A 22,486-nucleotide genomic window follows, 5' to 3' on the forward strand; every position below is an offset into this window, starting at 1 on the left:
GGCTAGGGGCTCAATCACTATTCCTAAAGCTAAGGGCTCCCAGGATTACTTCTAATGATGAAGATGCCAGTGCCACGTACTTTGCTGAGCTCCTGAATCATCCCTTATCTGTCCCTTCCCCCAACCGGGGAAGTGAAGAGTAGTTGTATATAACAATACATAAACCAGAGTAACAAGGGAAGACATACATGGATAAATGAAAATACCAATCATACAATTATGTATTCACAAACAACAGAGCGGAATTAAAAAGTAACGACCAAATAGGAAAGGATGAGGATATGCACACAGACAAATCACCAAGCAACAGTCTTTAGAACAACACTCCAAACACCTCAGCAACAATCACATCCAACTCAACATCAGGCAGTATAAAACTAACGCTCGCAATTCATATGGTCCGAGGCGAGTATATATAGCAGAGGGGTGTGGCCAACACTGTTAAAGCTTCAGAGACTCTCAACTGAACAAATTTAACCCCTGCACTGCTAGCAGAACTGGGTCATTATGAAGAGGAGGTTTTGTACAGAATCAATCAAATCTGTCCTTCTCCTAGAAAAAGATTTTTTAAGACCATCAACCTCAAGCATATTTGCATATCCCAATCCATGTGAATAATTACAAATTTCATAGAGATTTCTTTGAGATTTATTCTGCCCCTCATAATTTTACAAAGATAATTGCAGACGTGGTGGCTAGTAATCAGCGAAAGTGCTCGCTACTAAAATTTACATCAGGTGCCCTGGTACGCAATGAGTATTGTCGGTACTCAAGGTACATGCTACAGGCCCCACGTTTTTTTGGCTGTAACAGCTGCGGAACATGAGGGGCGGTGACTCAAGCATGTAGTTCAAGCACTCGCGATACTTGGTGTGCACCCGAGCACCTGATACAAACTCAAGTAGTGAGCACTTCCTCTCATCACTAGAGGTGGTCAGTTTCAGAGAAATAGGAATTAAAACTGAGAAATGGCAGATTCTTGCATACAACTTTCAGTCACAGCCATACACAAGGATGGGTCATCAATTGAGAGAAGTCCCATATTTCCCCATCCCATAAGAAACAAATGTTAGGATTTATTTTGATCACCAGAGAAGTGATCACATGTTGTTCTAAGTGCTGCCAGACTTCTTAAACAACCCCAAACCAATATCTCTTTGCCAAATACAGAGGTTTTATGCATCCCCTATAGCAGGAGAAGTGGGACAGAGACCTGAAATTTCTGGATGAGCTAACAATCATTTCCAGAGACATGATCCTCCCTGAATTGGTGGCTCTGCTTGAAGTACAGATCGTCTCAGAGACATCCCAAACAGTAATAGCAAACCAGTTAGATTTTTATACGTCCCTCGCTAATAATGTGTTAGGGGTCGAGTTCCCGCCTCTGCACAGGGGGAATCTCGGGCCATCTCCGCTGCGGTCCTCCATTCTTCTCCTGCCGCAGTGGAGCCTGCTCGGCAGAGACGTCTTGCTAGGTCTGACTCTGTACAAAGAGTTACTGCTGCTTTTCCTGCTTCTGCCATTGAAGTCAGTGCTGGGCAGCGGCAAGCAGACGCTTCTAGGACTAAGTCCTGCTTTTCTCGTTCTGAGCATGCCCAGAGTAAGATCTCTCAGTGGAGATCGAGGGTCACATGTTCAGATACTGCAGCTAAATCCATTGGTCCTTCTAGGAAGGTCCTGTAGGTGCTCAGGCTCTGTAGCAGCTTCTCATTGGCCCTTCTACGAAGGTCCTGTATGTGCTCTGCTGCAACTATTTAAGGCTCGCATGGCCGCAAGGCCATGCGCTAGTATCTTTCTAAGTTATGTGCTTTGCGCCTGTGTGGTCATGTAAGACTGTGTTCAGGGACCCGGCTGAAATAAGCCCCTAGAATGCTGGCACCTACGGTGAGGAGATTGCGTTTGTATGTATTCAGGGACCAGGCTGAAATAAGCCCCTAGAATGCTGGCACCTCCGGCGAGGAGTTTTGTGTGTGTGCATGACCACTGACTGCTCTCATTTGGGTAGTTAGCCTGTGCCTCTGTGAAAGTCTAACAGGGCGCAGTGCTTTGCTTTCACGGCTACTCTGTGAAGTAACAGAGCTAGTTCATACCGCCATATAGTGCCGCCGTTTGCTAGGTTCTCCTGCACGGTGGACCCCGGGCTGCGAACGCATCAACTACAGTAATACATCTATATTTATTCGGTGCGTTCCGCTAGCTCTAACATAATGTTAGTAGTGTGTGTGTGTGTTTGTAAAATTTTTGAGCTGTAGGTGTTAAATTAAAGGGTTAATTCACTGAAAAAGCTGGTGTGGGCTCCCGTGCAATTTTCTCCACCACAGAGGGAAAGCTAGTGACTGAGGGCAGATATTAATAGCCTAGAGAGGGACCATGGTCATTGCCCCACCAGCTAAAAACATCTGCCCCCAGCCACCCCAGAAAAGGCGCATCTGCAAGATGCACCTATTCCGACACCTAGCCTCTTTCTTCCCACTGCCCTGTAGCATTGGCATATGGGGTTAATGTCAACTTGCCATTGTAAGGTGACATTAGGCCCGGTTAATAATGGAGAAGTGTCAATAAGTATGAATGGGTTAAAAAATACACACACACACATTAAGAATAAAGTCTTTTAATTAAATTATGAAACACACTGGTTTACCATCTTTATTACACTGTCAATCCAAGCGAAGCCCTCGTTCTTCTCTAAAAAAAAATTCACAATTAAAATCAACAGTATCCCATACCTGTCCGCCATACAGTCAAGTCCCACGCTACAATCCATCTCAGGGGGTTAAAGGGAACCTGTCTCCCCCAAAATCGAAGGTGAGCTAAGCCCAACAGCATCAGGGGCTTATCTACAGGATTCTGGAATGCTGTAGATAAGCCTCAGATGTATCCTAAATGATGAGTTAAAGAGGTTAGATTATACTCACCCAGGGGCGGTACCGGTCTGGTCGGATGGGTGTCATCTGATGAAGATAGGAGGCACCGGACCGGAGCGCGACACCCATCGGATCGGGACAGCCCCTGGGTGAGTATAATCTAACCTCTTTTTCTCATCTTTTAGGATAGATAAGCCCCTGATGCTGGTGGGCTTAGCTCACCTTCGATTTTGGGGGTGACAGGTTCCCTTTAAATAGTTTACAACCCGGAGAGGTGCTAATGCTATCGGCCGGGCTGTAAACCACGGAGGAATTAATAAAAAGCTGCCTGCGCAGCCTCCCTGCCTGACCGGACATGAACTCTAGAGGGTGGGAAAGTTTCTGATCATTTTCCCACACTGTCAGTTCACCGCGGGTTAGGCTGGGCCGATTACTGCTGACGTCACTGAGCATGCACAGACTCCCCGCCTGACACAGTGAACTTGACAGCGTGGGAAAATGTTCAGAAACTTTTCCCCATTAATGAGTTCATATCCGGTCAGGCGGTGAGGCTGTGCAGGCAGCTTTTCATTCATTCCTCTGTGATTTACAGCCGGGAGCGGCAGGTAGCATTAGCACCGCTCCTGGTTGTAAACTATTTAACTCCCTGAGATGGATTGCAGCATGGGACTTGACTGTATGGCGGACAGGTATGGGATATTGTTGCTTTTTATTTTGGATTTTTTACAGAAAAATGAGGGCTTCGCTTGGATTGAGAGTGTAAAAAAGATGGAAAACCTGTGTGTTTAAAGAGAACCTGTCACTCCAAAAATCGAAGATGAGCTAAGCCCACCGGCATCAGGGGCTTATCTACAGCATTCTGTATTTCTGTACATAAGCCCCCGATGTATCCTGAAAGATGAGAAAAAGAGGTTAGATTATACTCACCCAGGGGCGTTCCCGCTGTGGTCCGGTCTGATGGGCGTCACGGTCCGGGGCCTCCTATCTTCATATGATGACATCCTCTTCTTGTCTTCACGCTGCGGCTCCGGCACACTTTGTCGGCCCTGTTGAGGGCAGAGCAAAGTACTGCAGTGCGCAGGCGCCGGGTCTCTGTGACCTTTCCCGGCATCTGCGCACTGCAGTACTTTGCTCTACCCTCAACAAGGTACGCCTGCGCCGGAGCCGCAGCGTGAAGACAAGAGGACGTCATCGTAAGAAGATGGGAGGCCCCGGACTGTGACGCCCATCGGATCAGACCGCCCCCCCAGGTAAGTATAATCTAACCTCTTTTTCTCATCTTCCAGGATACATTGGGGGCTTATCTACAGCATTACAGAATGCTGTAGATAAGCCCCTGATGCCAGTGGGCTTAGCTCATCTTCGATTTTGAGGGTGACAGGTTCCCTTTAATTATTTCATTAAAAGACTTTATTCTTAATGTGTGTGTATTTTTTTTAACCCTTTCATACTATTGGATTAATAATGGATAGGTGTCTTATTGACACCTCTCCAATATTAACCAGGCTTAATGTCACCTTACAATAGCAAGGTGACATTAACCCCTTATGCCAATGCCACAGGGCAGTGGGAAGAGATGCTAAGTGCCGGAATAGCCTTTTCTGGGGTGGCTGGGGGCAGATGTTTTTAGGGGGGGGGCAATAACCATAGTCCCTCTCTGGGCTATTAATATCTGGCTTTCCCTCTCTGACGTGGGAGCTCACACCAGTTTTTTCCGTGAATTAATCCTTTAACACCTACAACTCAAAAATGTACACACACACTACTAACATTAGTAGTGAGGAATATGTAAAAATATAACGGATATGAAATGGTTTACTGTATGTAAACCATGTCTTATATCCTGTCGGGTTCGGTAATGGTTTTACCGAACCCTACAATTGAATTATCGGCTATTCTGCTGCCTCTCTATGAAATATAAAGGTTATATATATATATATATATATATATATATATATATACATACACAGTTAGGGCCAGGGTCTTTACAAACACTCCACATTTTAGGAGGTCAAAAGTAATTGGACAAATAAACATAACCCAAACAAAATATTTTTATTTTCAATATTTTGTTGCAAATCCTTTGGAGGCAATCACTGCCTTAAGTCTGGAACCCATGGACATCACCAAACGCTGGGTTTCCTCCTTCTTAATGCTTTGCCAGGCCTTTACAGCCACAGCCTTCAGGTCTTGCTTGTTGGTGGGTCTTTCCATCTTAAGTCTGGATTTGAGCAAGTGAAATGCATGCTCAATTGGGTTTAGATCTGGAGATTGACTTGGCCATTGCAGAATTTATATGACATGTAATGTTCACTGATCAGCCATGACATTACTTGCTTATCTTTGGATAAGTAACGTGTCATACTGATGAAACCTCTCAAACCATTCAGAGCATGGACTGCACTAGATGATGTCATGTGGTATCTGTTTCAGTGAGATGAGAGATGGCTGCCTAGGAGTCCATTAGTCTGTCTAATTGGGTCTGAGCTTGATTCTTGAACAATTTATCTGATAAGGGGTTAATCTCCTTAAAGCCATAGACTCAGGTGGGGTTCTTCCTTTTTTGCCTCAAATAGAGACTGTAGATCTAACAGGCAAGATTGATGGGAGAGTTACCGTATATATTTGTATATAAGCAGAGTTTTTCAGCACATCATTTTAATGCTGAAAACGCCCCCCTCGGCTTATACACGAGTCATTGTCCCAGAAAGATGGCGGGGGAGGGGGAGCGGCAGAGCAGCGGGTCACAGGAGGCAGGAGCTGGTGGCTGTAACTCTAATTGTGCCCAATGCTAAAGAGAAATGAATTCACTTCGCTGACAGTGAATATTCATTTCTATTATGGCTCGCATTGTTACAGCCGCAGCCAACGGCTTCCAGCACACATCCTACTTACCTTGCCAGCGCACCCTTGCTGCATCTCGTTGGTGCACCCCTCTCCACTCCCATAGACGTGGACTGAATATTCATTACCTTAATGAGTGGGGCCACGTGATCGCTCGGCCAGAAGAGCTGCTGGCGCCGGAACCATCGAGATGCAGCAAAGGCACGCTGAGAAGGTAAGTAGGATGTGTTTTTTTTTTTTAAATAGGAACCATGCATACAAGGATAGGGGATAAGGAGCCATGCATACAAGAACAGGGACGGGGGAGCCATGCATACAAGGACATTGACGGGGGACCCATGCATACAAAAACAGGAACGGGGGAACCATGCATACCTGGCTTATGCTCAATAAGTTTACCCAGTTTTTCATGCCAAAATTAGGTGCCTCGGCTTATAGTCAGGTCGACTTATAGTCGAGTATATACGGTACTTCGTTGAAAGAGGTCACAACTCTCAGACATCCTCCAATGCATGTGTCACGTGACTGCAGTTTGATATCCTGGGGCTAGGGGCTCAATCACTATTCCTAAAGCTAAGGGCTCCCAGGATTACTTCTAATGATGAAGATGCCAGTGCCACGTACTTTGCTGAGCTCCTGAATCATCCCTTATCTGTCCCTTCCCCCAACCGGGGAAGTGAAGAGTAGTTGTATATAACAATACATAAACCAGAGTAACAAGGGAAGACATACATGGATAAATGAAAATACCAATCATACAATTATGTATTCACAAACAACAGAGCGGAATTAAAAAGTAACGACCAAATAGGAAAGGATGAGGATATGCACACAGACAAATCACCAAGCAACAGTCTTTAGAACAACACTCCAAACACCTCAGCAACAATCACATCCAACTCAACATCAGGCAGTATAAAACTAACGCTCGCAATTCATATGGTCCGAGGCGAGTATATATAGCAGAGGGGTGTGGCCAACACTGTTAAAGCTTCAGAGACTCTCAACTGAACAAATTTAACCCCTGCACTGCTAGCAGAACTGGGTCATTATGAAGAGGAGGTTTTGTACAGAATCAATCAAATCTGTCCTTCTCCTAGAAAAAGATTTTTTAAGACCATCAACCTCAAGCATATTTGCATATCCCAATCCATGTGAATAATTACAAATTTCATAGAGATTTCTTTGAGATTTATTCTGCCCCTCATAATTTTACAAAGATAATTGCAGACGTGGTGGCTAGTAATCAGCGAAAGTGCTCGCTACTAAAATTTACATCAGGTGCCCTGGTACGCAATGAGTATTGTCGGTACTCAAGGTACATGCTACAGGCCCCACGTTTTTTTGGCTGTAACAGCTGCGGAACATGAGGGGCGGTGACTCAAGCATGTAGTTCAAGCACTCGCGATACTTGGTGTGCACCCGAGCACCTGATACAAACTCAAGTAGTGAGCACTTCCTCTCATCACTAGAGGTGGTCAGTTTCAGAGAAATAGGAATTAAAACTGAGAAATGGCAGATTCTTGCATACAACTTTCAGTCACAGCCATACACAAGGATGGGTCATCAATTGAGAGAAGTCCCATATTTCCCCATCCCATAAGAAACAAATGTTAGGATTTATTTTGATCACCAGAGAAGTGATCACATGTTGTTCTAAGTGCTGCCAGACTTCTTAAACAACCCCAAACCAATATCTCTTTGCCAAATACAGAGGTTTTATGCATCCCCTATAGCAGGAGAAGTGGGACAGAGACCTGAAATTTCTGGATGAGCTAACAATCATTTCCAGAGACATGATCCTCCCTGAATTGGTGGCTCTGCTTGAAGTACAGATCGTCTCAGAGACATCCCAAACAGTAATAGCAAACCAGTTAGATTTTTATACGTCCCTCGCTAATAATGTGTTAGGGGTCGAGTTCCCGCCTCTGCACAGGGGGAATCTCGGGCCATCTCCGCTGCGGTCCTCCATTCTTCTCCTGCCGCAGTGGAGCCTGCTCGGCAGAGACGTCTTGCTAGGTCTGACTCTGTACAAAGAGTTACTGCTGCTTTTCCTGCTTCTGCCATTGAAGTCAGTGCTGGGCAGCGGCAAGCAGACGCTTCTAGGACTAAGTCCTGCTTTTCTCGTTCTGAGCATGCCCAGAGTAAGATCTCTCAGTGGAGATCGAGGGTCACATGTTCAGATACTGCAGCTAAATCCATTGGTCCTTCTAGGAAGGTCCTGTAGGTGCTCAGGCTCTGTAGCAGCTTCTCATTGGCCCTTCTACGAAGGTCCTGTATGTGCTCTGCTGCAACTATTTAAGGCTCGCATGGCCGCAAGGCCATGCGCTAGTATCTTTCTAAGTTATGTGCTTTGCGCCTGTGTGGTCATGTAAGACTGTGTTCAGGGACCCGGCTGAAATAAGCCCCTAGAATGCTGGCACCTACGGTGAGGAGATTGCGTTTGTATGTATTCAGGGACCAGGCTGAAATAAGCCCCTAGAATGCTGGCACCTCCGGCGAGGAGTTTTGTGTGTGTGCATGACCACTGACTGCTCTCATTTGGGTAGTTAGCCTGTGCCTCTGTGAAAGTCTAACAGGGCGCAGTGCTTTGCTTTCACGGCTACTCTGTGAAGTAACAGAGCTAGTTCATACCGCCATATAGTGCCGCCGTTTGCTAGGTTCTCCTGCACGGTGGACCCCGGGCTGCGAACGCATCAACTACAGTAATACATCTATATTTATTCGGTGCGTTCCGCTAGCTCTAACATAATGTTAGTAGTGTGTGTGTGTGTTTGTAAAATTTTTGAGCTGTAGGTGTTAAATTAAAGGGTTAATTCACTGAAAAAGCTGGTGTGGGCTCCCGTGCAATTTTCTCCACCACAGAGGGAAAGCTAGTGACTGAGGGCAGATATTAATAGCCTAGAGAGGGACCATGGTCATTGCCCCACCAGCTAAAAACATCTGCCCCCAGCCACCCCAGAAAAGGCGCATCTGCAAGATGCACCTATTCCGACACCTAGCCTCTTTCTTCCCACTGCCCTGTAGCATTGGCATATGGGGTTAATGTCAACTTGCCATTGTAAGGTGACATTAGGCCCGGTTAATAATGGAGAAGTGTCAATAAGTATGAATGGGTTAAAAAATACACACACACACATTAAGAATAAAGTCTTTTAATTAAATTATGAAACACACTGGTTTACCATCTTTATTACACTGTCAATCCAAGCGAAGCCCTCGTTCTTCTCTAAAAAAAAATTCACAATTAAAATCAACAGTATCCCATACCTGTCCGCCATACAGTCAAGTCCCACGCTACAATCCATCTCAGGGGGTTAAAGGGAACCTGTCTCCCCCAAAATCGAAGGTGAGCTAAGCCCAACAGCATCAGGGGCTTATCTACAGGATTCTGGAATGCTGTAGATAAGCCTCAGATGTATCCTAAATGATGAGTTAAAGAGGTTAGATTATACTCACCCAGGGGCGGTACCGGTCTGGTCGGATGGGTGTCATCTGATGAAGATAGGAGGCACCGGACCGGAGCGCGACACCCATCGGATCGGGACAGCCCCTGGGTGAGTATAATCTAACCTCTTTTTCTCATCTTTTAGGATAGATAAGCCCCTGATGCTGGTGGGCTTAGCTCACCTTCGATTTTGGGGGTGACAGGTTCCCTTTAAATAGTTTACAACCCGGAGAGGTGCTAATGCTATCGGCCGGGCTGTAAACCACGGAGGAATTAATAAAAAGCTGCCTGCGCAGCCTCCCTGCCTGACCGGACATGAACTCTAGAGGGTGGGAAAGTTTCTGATCATTTTCCCACACTGTCAGTTCACCGCGGGTTAGGCTGGGCCGATTACTGCTGACGTCACTGAGCATGCACAGACTCCCCGCCTGACACAGTGAACTTGACAGCGTGGGAAAATGTTCAGAAACTTTTCCCCATTAATGAGTTCATATCCGGTCAGGCGGTGAGGCTGTGCAGGCAGCTTTTCATTCATTCCTCTGTGATTTACAGCCGGGAGCGGCAGGTAGCATTAGCACCGCTCCTGGTTGTAAACTATTTAACTCCCTGAGATGGATTGCAGCATGGGACTTGACTGTATGGCGGACAGGTATGGGATATTGTTGCTTTTTATTTTGGATTTTTTACAGAAAAATGAGGGCTTCGCTTGGATTGAGAGTGTAAAAAAGATGGAAAACCTGTGTGTTTAAAGAGAACCTGTCACTCCAAAAATCGAAGATGAGCTAAGTCCACCGGCATCAGGGGCTTATCTACAGCATTCTGTATTTCTGTACATAAGCCCCCGATGTATCCTGAAAGATGAGAAAAAGAGGTTAGATTATACTCACCCAGGGGCGTTCCCGCTGTGGTCCGGTCTGATGGGCGTCACGGTCCGGGGCCTCCTATCTTCATATGATGACATCCTCTTCTTGTCTTCACGCTGCGGCTCCGGCACACTTTGTCGGCCCTGTTGAGGGCAGAGCAAAGTACTGCAGTGCGCAGGCGCCGGGTCTCTGTGACCTTTCCCGGCATCTGCGCACTGCAGTACTTTGCTCTACCCTCAACAAGGTACGCCTGCGCCGGAGCCGCAGCGTGAAGACAAGAGGACGTCATCGTAAGAAGATGGGAGGCCCCGGACTGTGACGCCCATCGGATCAGACCGCCCCCCCAGGTAAGTATAATCTAACCTCTTTTTCTCATCTTCCAGGATACATTGGGGGCTTATCTACAGCATTACAGAATGCTGTAGATAAGCCCCTGATGCCAGTGGGCTTAGCTCATCTTCGATTTTGAGGGTGACAGGTTCCCTTTAATTATTTCATTAAAAGACTTTATTCTTAATGTGTGTGTATTTTTTTTAACCCTTTCATACTATTGGATTAATAATGGATAGGTGTCTTATTGACACCTCTCCAATATTAACCAGGCTTAATGTCACCTTACAATAGCAAGGTGACATTAACCCCTTATGCCAATGCCACAGGGCAGTGGGAAGAGATGCTAAGTGCCGGAATAGCCTTTTCTGGGGTGGCTGGGGGCAGATGTTTTTAGGGGGGGGGCAATAACCATAGTCCCTCTCTGGGCTATTAATATCTGGCTTTCCCTCTCTGACGTGGGAGCTCACACCAGTTTTTTCCGTGAATTAATCCTTTAACACCTACAACTCAAAAATGTACACACACACTACTAACATTAGTAGTGAGGAATATGTAAAAATATAACGGATATGAAATGGTTTACTGTATGTAAACCATGTCTTATATCCTGTCGGGTTCGGTAATGGTTTTACCGAACCCTACAATTGAATTATCGGCTATTCTGCTGCCTCTCTATGAAATATAAAGGTTATATATATATATATATATATATATATATATATATATATATATATATACATACACAGTTAGGGCCAGGGTCTTTACAAACACTCCACATTTTAGGAGGTCAAAAGTAATTGGACAAATAAACATAACCCAAACAAAATATTTTTATTTTCAATATTTTGTTGCAAATCCTTTGGAGGCAATCACTGCCTTAAGTCTGGAACCCATGGACATCACCAAACGCTGGGTTTCCTCCTTCTTAATGCTTTGCCAGGCCTTTACAGCCACAGCCTTCAGGTCTTGCTTGTTGGTGGGTCTTTCCATCTTAAGTCTGGATTTGAGCAAGTGAAATGCATGCTCAATTGGGTTTAGATCTGGAGATTGACTTGGCCATTGCAGAATTTATATGACATGTAATGTTCACTGATCAGCCATGACATTACTTGCTTATCTTTGGATAAGTAACGTGTCATACTGATGAAACCTCTCAAACCATTCAGAGCATGGACTGCACTAGATGATGTCATGTGGTATCTGTTTCAGTGAGATGAGAGATGGCTGCCTAGGAGTCCATTAGTCTGTCTAATTGGGTCTGAGCTTGATTCTTGAACAATTTATCTGATAAGGGGTTAATCTCCTTAAAGCCATAGACTCAGGTGGGGTTCTTCCTTTTTTGCCTCAAATAGAGACTGTAGATCTAACAGGCAAGATTGATGGGAGAGTTACCGTATATATTTGTATATAAGCAGAGTTTTTCAGCACATCATTTTAATGCTGAAAACGCCCCCCTCGGCTTATACACGAGTCATTGTCCCAGAAAGATGGCGGGGGAGGGGGAGCGGCAGAGCAGCGGGTCACAGGAGGCAGGAGCTGGTGGCTGTAACTCTAATTGTGCCCAATGCTAAAGAGAAATGAATTCACTTCGCTGACAGTGAATATTCATTTCTATTATGGCTCGCATTGTTACAGCCGCAGCCAACGGCTTCCAGCACACATCCTACTTACCTTGCCAGCGCACCCTTGCTGCATCTCGTTGGTGCACCCCTCTCCACTCCCATAGACGTGGACTGAATATTCATTACCTTAATGAGTGGGGCCACGTGATCGCTCGGCCAGAAGAGCTGCTGGCGCCGGAACCATCGAGATGCAGCAAAGGCACGCTGAGAAGGTAAGTAGGATGTGTTTTTTTTTTTAAAATAGGAACCATGCATACAAGGATAGGGGATAAGGAGCCATGCATACAAGAACAGGGACGGGGGAGCCATGCATACAAGGACATTGACGGGGGACCCATGCATACAAAAACAGGAACGGGGGAACCATGCATACCTGGCTTATGCTCAATAAGTTTACCCAGTTTTTCATGCCAAAATTAGGTGCCTCGGCTTATAGTCAGGTCGACTTATAGTCGAGTATATACGGTACTTCGTTGAAAGAGGTCACAACTCTCAGACATCCTCCAATGCATGTGTCACGTGACTGCAGTTTGATATCCTGGGGCTAGGGGCTCAATCACTATTCCTAAAGCTAAGGGCTCCCAGGATTACTTCTAATGATGAAGATGCCAGTGCCACGTACTTTGCTGAGCTCCTGAATCATCCCTTATCTGTCCCTTCCCCCAACCGGGGAAGTGAAGAGTAGTTGTATATAACAATACATAAACCAGAGTAACAAGGGAAGACATACATGGATAAATGAAAATACCAATCATACAATTATGTATTCACAAACAACAGAGCGGAATTAAAAAGTAACGACCAAATAGGAAAGGATGAGGATATGCACACAGACAAATCACCAAGCAACAGTCTTTAGAACAACACTCCAAACACCTCAGCAACAATCACATCCAACTCAACATCAGGCAGTATAAAACTAACGCTCGCAATTCATATGGTCCGAGGCGAGTATATATAGCAGAGGGGTGTGGCCAACACTGTTAAAGCTTCAGAGTCTCTCAACTGAACAAATTTAACCCCTGCACTGCTAGCAGAACTGGGTCATTATGAAGAGGAGGTTTTGTACAGAATCAATCAAATCTGTCCTTCTCCTAGAAAAAGATTTTTTAAGACCATCAACCTCAAGCATATTTGCATATCCCAATCCATGTGAATAATTACAAATTTCATAGAGATTTCTTTGAGATTTATTCTGCCCCTCATAATTTTACAAAGATAATTGCAGACGTGGTGGCTAGTAATCAGCGAAAGTGCTCGCTACTAAAATTTACATCAGGTGCCCTGGTACGCAATGAGTATTGTGGGTACTCAAGGTACATGCTACAGGCCCCACGTTTTTTTGGCTGTAACAGCTGCGGAACATGAGGGGCGGTGACTCAAGCATGTAGTTCAAGCACTCGCGATACTTGGTGTGCACCCGAGCACCTGATACAAACTCAAGTAGTGAGCACTTCCTCTCATCACTAGAGGTGGTCAGTTTCAGAGAAATAGGAATTAAAACTGAGAAATGGCAGATTCTTGCATACAACTTTCAGTCACAGCCATACACAAGGATGGGTCATCAATTGAGAGAAGTCCCATATTTCCCCATCCCATAAGAAACAAATGTTAGGATTTATTTTGATCACCAGAGAAGTGATCACATGTTGTTCTAAGTGCTGCCAGACTTCTTAAACAACCCCAAACCAATATCTCTTTGCCAAATACAGAGGTTTTATGCATCCCCTATAGCAGGAGAAGTGGGACAGAGACCTGAAATTTCTGGATGAGCTAACAATCATTTCCAGAGACATGATCCTCCCTGAATTGGTGGCTCTGCTTGAAGTACAGATCGTCTCAGAGACATCCCAAACAGTAATAGCAAACCAGTTAGATTTTTATACGTCCCTCGCTAATAATGTGTTAGGGGTCGAGTTCCCGCCTCTGCACAGGGGGAATCTCGGGCCATCTCCGCTGCGGTCCTCCATTCTTCTCCTGCCGCAGTGGAGCCTGCTCGGCAGAGACGTCTTGCTAGGTCTGACTCTGTACAAAGAGATACTGCTGCTTTTCCTGCTTCTGCCATTGAAGTCAGTGCTGGGCAGCGGCAAGCAGACGCTTCTAGGACTAAGTCCTGCTTTTCTCGTTCTGAGCATGCCAAGAGTAAGATCTCTCAGTGGAGATCGAGGGTCACATGTTCAGATACTGCAGCTAAATCCATTGGTCCTTCTAGGAAGGTCCTGTAGGTGCTCAGGCTCTGTAGCAGCTTCTCATTGGCCCTTCTACGAAGGTCCTGTATGTGCTCTGCTGCAACTATTTAAGGCTCGCATGGCCGCAAGGCCATGCGCTAGTATCTTTCTAAGTTATGTGCTTTGCGCCTGTGTGGTCATGTAAGACTGTGTTCAGGGACCCGGCAGAATGTTCCACTTTTTGGCACTCATGAACTCCTGGGTAGCTTTGGCTGTATGCTTGGGGTCATTGTCCATCTGTACTATGAAGCGCCGTCCAATCAACTTTGCAGCATTTGGCAGAATCTGGGCTGAAAGTATATCCCGGTACACTTCAGAATTCATCCGGCTACTCTTGTCTGCTCTTATGTCATCAATAAACACAAGTGACCCAGTGCCATTGAAAGCCATGCATGCCCATGCCATCACGTTGCCTCCACCATGTTTTACAGAGGATGTGGTGTGCCTTGGATCATGTGCCGTTCCCTTTCTTCTCCAAACTTTTTTCTTCCCATCATTCTGGTACAGTTTGATCTTTGTCTCATCTGTCCATAGAATACTTTTCCAGAACTGAGCTGGCTTCTTGAGGTGTTTTTCTGCAAATTTAACTCTGGCCTGTCTATTTTTGGTATTGATGAATGGTTTGCATCTAGATGTGAACCCTTTGTATTTACTGTCATGGAGTCTTCTCTTTACTGTTGACTTAGAGACTGATACACCTACTTCACTGAGAGTGTTCTGGACTTCAGTTGATGTTGTGAACGGGTTCTTCTTCACCAAATTAAGTATGCGGCGATCATCCACCACTGTTGTCATCCGTGGACGCCCAGGCCTTTTTGAGTTCCCAAGCTCACCAGTCAATTCCTTTTTTCTCAGAATGTACCCAACTGTTGATTTTGCTACTCCAAGCATGTCTGCTATCTCTCTGATGGATTTTTTCTTTTTTTTCAGCCTCAGGATGTTCTGCTTCACCTCAATTGAGAGTTCCTTTGACCGCATGTTGTCTGCTCACAGCAAAACCACACACCTGGAATCCACCCATGACCTTTTAACTACTTCATTGATTACAGGTTAACGAGGGAGACGCCTTCAGAGTTAATTACCGCCCTTAGAGTCCATTGTCCAATTACTTTTGGTCCCTTGAAAAAGAGGACGCTATGCATTACAGAGCTATGATTCCTAAACCCTTTCTCCGATTTGGATGTGGAAACTATCATATTGCAGCTGGGAGTGTGCACTTTCAGCCCATATTATATATATAATTGTATTTCTGAACATGTTTTTGTAAACAGCTAAAATAACAAAACTTGTGTCACTGTCCAAATATTTCTGGCCCTAACTGTATCTATATATATATATACTAGCTATTGAACCCGTTCTACACCCGGGTGGCGAGCATTTATATTGGTATATGGTCTCCATCCTGGTATGTGCTGCTCCATCCTGCATCCCCATCCTGTCATGTGCTGCTCCATCCTGCGTCCCCATCCTGTCATGTGCTGCTCCCATCCCGCGCCCCCATCCTGTCATGTGCTGCTCCCATCCTGCGCCCCCATCCTGTCATGTGCTGCTCCATCCTGCATCCCCATCCTGACATGTGCTGCTCCATCCTGCGTCCCCATCCTGTCATGTGCTGCTCCATCCTGCACCCCCATTCTGTCATGTGCTGCTCCATCCTGCATCCCCATCCTGTCATGTGCTGCTCCCATCCTGCGCCCCCGTTCTGTCATGTGCTGCTCCCATCCTGCGCCTCCATTCTGTCATTTGCTGCTCCCATCCTGTCATGTGCTGCTCCCATCCGGCGCCCCGTTCTGTCATGTGCTGCTCCCATCCTGCGCCCCCGTTCTGTCATGTGCTGCTCCCATCCTGCGCCCCCGTTCTGTCATGTGCTGCTCCCATCCTGCGCCTGTTCTGTCATGTGCTGCTCCCATCCTGCGCCCGTTCTGTCATGTGCTGCTGCCATCCTGCGCCCATTCTGTCATGTGCTGCTCCCATCCTGCTCCCCTGTTCTGTCATGTGCTGCTCCCATCCTGCGCCCGTTCTGTCATGTGCTGCTGCCATCCTGCGCCCGTTCTGTCATGTGCTGCTGCCATCATGCGCCCGTTCTGTCATGTGCTGCTGCCATCCTGCGCCCGTTCTGTCATGTGCTGCTGCCATCCTGCGCCCGTTCTGTCATGTGCTGCTGCCATCCTGGGCCCGTTCTGTCATGTGCTGCTGCCATCCTGCGCCCGTTCTGTCATGTGCTGCTGCCATCCTGCGCCCGTTCTGTCATGTGCTGCTGCCATCCTGCCCCCGTTCTTTCATGTGCTGCTCCCATCCTGCGCCACCATTGTATTATATGCCCCCCATAAGACGCTCCAGTTTGTATGCCCCCGTATGCTGCTGCCATATAAAAAAAAAAAAATACCATACTCACCTATCGTCCGGCTCCACTGCAGGTGTGTCTTCAAGAAAATGGCGCCGGAAAGCGCGGCCTGCACAGGCGCAGATTCCGGCAGCAGGAATCGGCGCCTGCGCAGTCCGCGCTTTCCGGCGCCATTTTCTTGAAGACACACCTGCAGTGGAGCCGGAGTGTGTCTTCAAGAAAATGGCGCCGGAAAGCGTGGACTGCGCAGGCGCCGATTCCGGCAGCAGGAATCGGCGCCTGCGCAGTCCACGCTTTCCGGTGCCATTTTCTTGAAGACACACTCCGGCTCCACTGCCTGTGACTGGTAAGTCAGAGGGCGGCGCCGGCGCGCATTAAGCGCGTCATCGCGCCCTCTGAACTGTCACAGCAGAGGAGCCGGGAGACGGAGCCGCACGCAGCGCTGGAACGGGGAAAGGTGAATATACTTACCCTCCTGGCGGTCCCTGACTCTCCGGTGGAGATCGCGGTATGCGTTCAGTGTTTACGCATACCGCGATCTCCTGGGAGCGTCACTCTGTGGGGGCCAGACTGCATCGGCGCTTGCGCCTGCGCAGTCTATAAAGGCTTCGGACAGAGTGACGCTCCCAGCGTTATATTATAGATATATTTTACACACACATATACAATTTTATATACACAGTACAGAACAAAAGTTTAGACACACCTTCTCATTCAAAGATTTTTCTGTATTTTCATGACTATGAAAGTTGTAAATTCACACTGAAGGCATCAAAACTATGAATTAACACATGTGGAATTATATACTTAAAAAAAAAGTGTGAAACAACTGAAAATATGTCGTATAATCTAGGTTTTTCAAAGTAGCCACCTTTTGCTTTGATGACTGCTTTGCACACTCTTAGCATTCTCTTGATGAGCTTCAAGAGGTAGTCACCTGGAATGGTTTTCACTTCACATGTGTGCCCTGTCAGGTTTAATAAGTGGGGTTTCTTGCCTTATAAATGGGGTTGGGACCATCAGTTGTGTTGCGCAGAAGTCTGGTGGATATACGGCTGATAGTCCTACTGAACAGACTGTTAGAATTTGTATTATGGCAAGAAAAAAGCAGCTAAGTAAAGAAAAACAAGTGGCCATCATTACTTTAAGAAATGAAGGTCAGTCAGTCCGAAAAATTGGGAAAACTTTGAAAGTGTCCCCAAGTGCAGTGGCAAAAACCATCAAGCGCTACAAAGAAATTGGCTCACATGAGGACCGTCCCAGGAAAGGAAGACCAAGAGTCACCTCTGCTTCTGAGGATAAGTTTATCCGAGTCATCAGCCTCAGAAAACGCAGGTTAACAGCAGCTCAGATTAGAGACCAGGTTAATGCCACAAAGAGTTCTAACAGCAGACACATCTCTACAACAACTGTTAAGAGGAAACTTTGTGCAGCAGGCCTTCATGGTAAAATAGCTGCTAGGAAACCACTGCTAAGGACAAGCAACAAGCAGAAGAGACTTTTTTGGGCTAAAGAACACAAGGAATGGACATTAGACCAGTGGAAATCTGTGCTTTGGTCTGATGAGTCCAAATTTGAGATCTTTGGTTCCAACAACCGTGTCTTTGTGTGACGCAGAAAAGGTGAACGGATGGACTCTACATGCCTGGTTCCCACCGTGAAGCATGGAGGAGGAGGAGGTGTGATGATGTGGGGGTGATTTGCTGGTGACACTGATGGGGATTTATTCAAAATTGAAGTCATACTGAACCAGCATGGCTACCTCAGCATCTTGGAAGAGCATTGATTGTTGGAAGACCAATTCCGGTGACTACCTCTTGAAGCTCATCAAGAGAATGCCAAGAGTGTGCAAAGCAGTCATCAAAGCAAAAGGTGGCTACTTTGAAGAACCTAGAATATAAGACATAATTTCAGTTGTTTCACACTTTTTTGTTAAGTATATAATTCCACATGTGTTAATTCATAGTTTTGATGTCTTCAGTGTGACTGCACAATTTTCATAGTCATGAAAACACAGAAAAATCTTTAAATGAGGTGTGTCCAAACTTTTGGTCTGTACTGTATATACCCCTATACTATGTGTAGACATTTATTTTATCTACTAGATAGTGGCCCGATTCTAACGCATCGGGTATTCTAGAATATGCATGTCCACGTAGTATATTGCCCAGTCACGTAGTATATTGTCCAAACACGTAATATATTGCCCAGCCACGTAGTATATTGCCCAGCCACGTAGTATATTGCCCAGCCACGTAGTATATTGCCCAGCCACATAGTATACAGCAGAGCCACGTAGTATATTGCCCAGCCACGTAGTATATTGCCCAGCCACGTAGTATATTGCCCAGCCACGTAGTATATTGCCCAGCCACGTAGTATATTGCCCAGCCACGTAGTATATTGCCCAGCCACGTAGTATATTGCCCAGCCACGTAGTATATTGCCCAGCCACGTAGTATATTGCCCAGCCACGTAGTATATTGCCCAGCCACGTAGTATATTGCCCAGCCACGTAGTATATTGCCCAGTCACGTAGTATATTGCCCAGTCACGTAGTACAATCATGGCCAAAAGTATTAACACCCCTGAAATTTTGTCAGATAATACTCAGTTTCTTCCTGAAAATGATTGCAATCACAAATTCTTTGGTATTATTATCTTCACTTAATTTGTCTTAAATGAAAAAAACACAAAAAGAATTGTCCTAAAGCCAAATTGGATATAATTCCACACCAAACATAAAAAACGGGGTGGACAAAAGAATTGGCACCATTCGAAAAATCATGTGATGCTTCTCTAATTTGTGTAATTACCAGCACCTGTAACTTACCTGTGGCACCTAACAGGTGTTGGCAATAACTAAATCACACTTGCAGCCAGTTGACATGGATTAAAGTTGACTCAACCTCTGTCCTGTGTCCTTGTGTGTACCACATTGAGCATGGAGAAAAGAAAGAAGACCAAAGAACTGTCTGAGGACTTGAGAAACCAAATTGTGAGGAAGCATGAGCAATCTCAAGACTACAAGTCCATCTCCAAAGACCTGAATGTTCCTGTGTCTACCGTGCGCAGTGTCATCAAGAAGTTTAAAGCCCATGGCACTGTGGCTAACCTCCCTAGATGTGTATGGAAAAGAAAAATTGACCAGAGATTTCAACGCAAGATTGTGCGGATGTTGGATAAAGAACCTAGACTAACATCCAAACAAGTTCAAGCTGCCCTGCAGTCCGAGGGTACAACAGTGTCAACCCGTACTATCCGTCTGCGTCTGAATGAAAAGGGACTGTATGGTAGGAGATCCAGGAAGACCCCACTTCTTACCCCGAGACATAAAAAAGCCTGGCTGGAGTTTGCCAAAATTAACCTGAAAAAGCCTAAAATGTTTTGGAAGAATGTTCTCTGGTCAGATGAGACAAAAGTAGAGCTTTTTGGAAAAAGGCATCAACATAGAGTTTAACCCCTTCACGACATGCGCCGTACTAGTACTGCGCATGCCGTGAATCCCCCTTTGATGTGGGCTCCGGCGGTGAGCCCACATCAAGGTCGCGACATGTCAGCTGTTTTGTACAGCTGACATGTGCGCGCAATAGCGGCGGGTGAAATCGCTATTCACCCGCTGCTATTAACCTGTTAAATGCCGCTGTCAAACACAGACAGTGGCATTTAACTACCGCATCCGGCCGGGCGGCCGGATATGACGTCATCGCCGACCCCCGTCACATGATCGGGGGTCGGCGATGCATCAGGAAGGTAACCATAGAGGTCCTTGAGACCTCTATGGTTACTGATGCAGGTCTGCTGTGAGCGCCCCCCTGTGGTCGGCGCTCACAGCACACCTGCATTTCTGCTACATAGCAGCGATCTGATGATCGCTGCTATGTAGCAGAGCCGATCAGGCTATGCCAGCTTCTAGCCTCCCATGGAGGCTATTGAAGCATGGCACAAGTAAAAAAAAATGTTTTTAAAAATATGAAAAAAATATAAAAAATATAAAAGTTTAAATCACACCCCTTTCGCCCCATCCTAAATAAAACAATAAAAAAAAAAACAAACCTACACGTATTTGGTATCGCCGTGTTCAGAATCGCCCGATCTATCAATTAAAAAAAAGCATTAACCTGATCGCTAAACGGCGTAGCGAGAAAAAAATCCGAAACGGCAGAATTACGTTTTTTTGGTTGCCGCGACATTGCATTAAAATGCAATAACGGGCGATCAAAAGAACGTATCTGCACAAAAATGGTATCATTAAAAACATCAGCTCGGCACGCAAAAAATAAGCCCTCACCCGACCCCAGATCACGAAAAATGGAGACGCTACGGGTATCGGAAAATGGCACTTTTTTTTTTTTTAGCAAAGTTTGGAATTTTTTTTCACCACTTAGATAAAAAATAACCTAGTCATGTTAGGTGTCTTTGAACTCGTAATGACCTAGAGAATCATAATGGCAGGTTAGTTTTAGCATTTAGTGAATCTAGCAAAAAAGCCAAACAAAAAACAAGTGTGGGATTGCACTTTTTTTTCAATTTCACCGCACTTGGAATTTTTTTCACGTTTTCTAGTAAAAGACATGGTAAAACCAATGGTGTCGTTCAAAAGTACAACTTGTCCCGCAAAAATTAAGCCCTCACATGACCATATTGATGGAAAAATAAAAAAGTTATGGCTCAGGGAAGGAGGGAAGTGAAAAACGAAAACGCAAAAATGAAAAAGGGCCGCGACTTGAAGGGGTTAAAGGAGAAAAAAAGAGGCATTCAAAGAAAAGAACACGGTCCCTTCAGTCAAACATGGCGGAGGTTCCCTGTTGTTTTGGGGTTGTTTTGCTGCCTCTGGCACTGGACTGCTTGACCGTGTGCATGGCATTATGAAGTCTGAAGACTACCAACAAATTTTGCAGTATAATGTAGGGCCCAGTGTGAGCAAGCTGGGTCTCCCTCAGAGGTCATGGGTCTTCCAGCAGGACAATGACCCAAAACACACTTCAAAAAGCACTAGAAAATGGTTTGAGAGAAAGCACTGGAGATTTCTAAGGTGGCCAGCAATGAGTCCACACCTGAATCCCATAGAACACCTGTGGAGAGATCTAAAAATGGCAGTTTGGAGAAGGCACCCTTCAAATATCAGGGACCTGGAGCAGTTTGTCAAAGAAGAATGGTCTAAAATTCCAGCAGAGCATTGTAAGAAACTCATTGATGGTTACCGGAAGCGGTTGGTCGCAGTTATTTTGGCTAAAGGTTGTGCAACCAAGTATTAGGCTGCAGGTGCCAATACTTTTGTCTGGACCATTTTTGGAGTTTTGTGTGAAATGATCAATGTTTTGCTTTTTGCTACATTCTCTTTTGTGTTTTTTCATTTAAGACAAATTAACCCCTTAGTGACCGAGCCAATTTTTGCAATTCTGACCACTGTCACTTTATGAGGTTATAACTCTGGAACGCTTCAACGGATCCCGCTGATTCTGAGATTGTTTTTTCGTGACATATTGTACTTCATGTTAGTGGTAACATTTCTTCGATATTACTTGCGATTATTTATGAAAAAAACGGAAATATGGCGAAAATTTTTAAAATTTTGCAATTATCAAACTTTGTATTTTTATGCCCTTAAATCAGAGAGATAAGTCACGAAAAATAGTTAATAAATAACATTTCCCACATGTCTACTTTACATCATCACAATTTTGGAAACAAAATTTTTTTTTGTTAGGGAGTTATAAGGGTTAAAAGTTGACCAGCAATTTCTCATTTTTACAACACCATTTTTTTTTTAGGGACCACATCACATTTGAAGTCATTTTGAGGGGTCTATATGATAGAAAATAACGAAGTGTGACACCATTCTAAAAACTACACCCCTCAAGGTTCTCAAAACCACATTCAAGAAGTTTATTAACCCTTTACGTGCTTCACAGGAACTGAAACAATGTGGAAGGAAAA

The 22,486-nt window shown here is 45.4% G+C and overlaps 1 protein-coding gene across 2 annotated transcripts in view; it reads right to left on the reverse strand.

Annotated features, from left to right (window-relative positions):
* LOC138665262 (oocyte zinc finger protein XlCOF22-like) overlaps positions 1 to 22,486 on the reverse strand; it is a 61,489-nt gene that overhangs the window by 20,673 nt on the left and 18,330 nt on the right. Inside the window, exon 1 of one of the 2 annotated variants that reach the window (XM_069752580.1) lies at positions 17,253 to 17,365. The exons of the other annotated variant lie outside the window; for it this stretch is intronic. The gene's annotated coding sequence lies outside the window, so the exon portion shown is untranslated. Of the gene's footprint in view, positions 1 to 17,252; positions 17,366 to 22,486 lie in introns of those variants that run through there. 2 annotated transcript variants of the gene reach the window in all.

The sequence above is a fragment of the Ranitomeya imitator genome, chromosome 2 (assembly GCF_032444005.1).
Source record: "Ranitomeya imitator isolate aRanImi1 chromosome 2, aRanImi1.pri, whole genome shotgun sequence".
Classification (NCBI taxonomy): domain Eukaryota; kingdom Metazoa; phylum Chordata; class Amphibia; order Anura; family Dendrobatidae; genus Ranitomeya; species Ranitomeya imitator.